Below are 3225 nucleotides of genomic sequence, written 5' to 3'. Positions count from 1 at the left end.
ACCAACTGTATTACAGTGACACAGCATTAGGAAACTTAGGAACAAGTTGTTTATTCTTATGAGTCCTGTGGCTCAGGCTTGCCTGACACTATTTAATTGATGAGTTGTTTGTAATTTTAATCCAGACTCTGGTGCTTTGTCCTGGATAGACAGTTTTGCATTGCTTCCAGGCAGGACACTCATTGTTTTGTGAAATAGAAAATACCACAGGAGATGTGTTTCTTTTAATCCCTCTGATTTTATGGTGGACTTACCCATGAAGAGCGACCTGTGTATGAACTGAGTTCACTGACCAATGCAATGGTGGTCACAGTACAAAAAGGGAGGGGGAACAACATGCCTATAGTGACATAAGCATGAAAACGAAAGCATCGTTGTGCCATTCAAGTACAATGATGAGTATTTTAAACCTGTTTTCTATGCTTCAATTTGCTAATTTCTAGAATGGAAACAATACAATTAATCGCCTCTACCATAATTCTTTTCTCTCTATTGAAAATAAAATAAACTCCTCTTCATCCTCTTACGTTTAGAGGAGCTTGATCCCATGGTTTCACAGAGTTGTTTAGATTTGCATTAGGCTGATGATTAAGGATTTTGAGCAGTGACTTATGTTTCTTTCAGTCATTTTGGATTCCTCAATTGGCTGTTCTCTATTCAGTCCTGTATCCTGCTTTCTAATATGGTTATTTAGAGTGATTTATTGTTGGTGGTGTGTCATGTAATCAGCCCGACAGAGTTCATTAGATGAGATTACCTGATCAGGAGATCATTCAGTTATTCCATTTTTCAAATCGTTGGTCACTGTGTCCTTCAAGGGTCAGTTCTGTTGCAACCTCTCAGAAACTGATGATGTGAAACAGTACAGTTTTTTTAAAATCATGTGATCATTCGATTGTTAAAATCTACTACTACGTAATCAGTAATCACTGTATAAGGCCATGTCCCCCATTCTCTGGGCACTGCTTCTGGTACCGATCTCCTGCTGTGTCAATCTCACAGCAGCCAAATGAAGGATAACACCATCATTACTTACACAATCAAATAAGTTCAAAATTGGATAGTCCGCCATACTTAACTTTCATAAGATGGAACCAAACTCCAGTGATTGTCAAGGAAGGAGTACTTAGATGAATAAACACTGCCACATAATTAACTGCCATGGAGGAATGGCCCTACTCCAGTCAAGAAGAACAACATCTTCATCGGTTCAAATTATTAATATAAAATGAAAAATGATTGAATAATGTCATGGTGGTGCATACTTGAATCCCACATGGAGTAGTCAGACTGATCTCTTCCTGGAATAATGTTTTATTTATAAAATTAAATTGATAATTATTTAGCCGGCGTTTTATATTAACACTGACGAGATGGCACCAAACTCCTAAAACTATCGCTGATGTAATGACCTATTTCCAGAGCTAAATGATGAAGTAATGAGATGATGTTACATCGTCTACTCACAAAATCTGACTCCAAAAGGGACTTAGGGTCCACAACATTACTTGTATTTCAAATACATTAATTAAATGACGAAATATTTAATTTCCTAGTTTAACAGGTAAATAAGTAATTGTACTATTAGATGATGTGATGTTCTGGCACGATGGACTCCCATAAGGAGTCTAAAAACTTCAGTGATCACTGAATACATAATGACAGATTTTCATAATTCAATGACTAAACATTAAAGTAGTGGATGGTGTTTTATGCGTGAAACCTAAAGATTGCTCAATACTGAAGAGTCATTGAGGTCTTAATCATAGATTTGAACAATAAAATGAATGAATGAATGAAGAGATAATTTCTCATAATTCACCCCTAGAGAGATAACAAAATGAGATCAACATTGATTTAAATAAATAAATAATGAAATCACAAGAGACATTTTAACACCAACAAGGTGGATCCAGACTCCACTCTTCCTGGAGTAGAAAAAGACAGATTTAAATAATGAAAGCATAAGATTGTTAGATCGTCTGTCACACTTGAGTCACACAAGGTGGCACCACACTTCAGAGTTCACAGATTATATCATGAAACAATTTGATAATTACATCTTTACATATTTAAGTCGTTGAACTTTTTCGTATCATCAATTCCTGGGCAGACTCACCAGATATGAAAACGGATGCTGTCATCTCGGATTATTAATATTCCATCAGTTAATCGTCAATTAATCATACTTTCTTGCCTGGTGAATTCTGCTGGCCTGACGTCCTCACCAGTGCCTGAATCTCTGTTGTGTTGCGGCAGGACCTGAGGTAATTGGCCAATTCCTGGCATACCAGTAGTAGCCAAAATGTTGATATCAGCTGAAAAGGTGGCTGCAGCAGGGACATCAACAGCATAGCTGAGAGATGTTCTTCCGTGTTCTCAGTCATCCTCCTTTTGCCAGGTCTCATTGATGGAGCCGACCTCCTAGTGCCACTACATCTTCTAGACATAGACCGCAACCGATGTGAAGATGTGGAGGAAGAGAAGTAGTCAACACACAGACCACCATGCAGACCTTGGAAAAGATCTTGTACTTCTCGGAGGGCACCATGCAATCTTCTGGACTCTATTCTCCAGAATTCCAAGTGGTCTAGAAGACAAATAGACATTCAGTAAATGCTCTGCCCATGTCTACAAGTTTCCGAATTTGTCACTGACAGACTTTTGCAACCTAATAATAATCGGTTTAGCATTGTAAGTCGTTTAAGTAATTTAAAGAATTAATTAAGTCAGTGATAGCTCACTGTCCCAATAAAGAGGTGATGTAGCATTTAACTGGCAGGAAAGCATGGCCATACTCCAGTCATGAAGAATGTCATCATCATCCATTGAAACCATGAATCATAAACTGCGATGATATTGCACATTAACGCCACAAGAGGGAACTTTAGAGGTCTCTTCATGGAATGGACAATTTTTGGTTTACATAATTACACACATATTTACATTATCTCGGGGACTAACACAGATTTTCAATTTAAATACATTAATTATGTAATAGATGATCTGTGGCACCAGAAACCAGGTGTTATGGACGATATAATCATTGTTTTATAAAATTAAATAATCAAATAATGAGTTCATGTAACATCATCCACTTCCCTAAGGGCGCTCCAAACCAGCCCACGAACGATGCTGTCATGATTAATTTAAATATTTTAACTACGTAATTGATATTAAGATGGTCTCTAATAATTGCCTCCCACATCGCGTAACCACAATCCA

This window comes from Phodopus roborovskii, unplaced genomic scaffold (genome assembly GCF_943737965.1).
Source record: "Phodopus roborovskii unplaced genomic scaffold, PHOROB, whole genome shotgun sequence".
In the NCBI taxonomy this organism is placed as follows: domain Eukaryota; kingdom Metazoa; phylum Chordata; class Mammalia; order Rodentia; family Cricetidae; genus Phodopus; species Phodopus roborovskii.
This window is presented reverse-complemented; position numbering follows the sequence as displayed.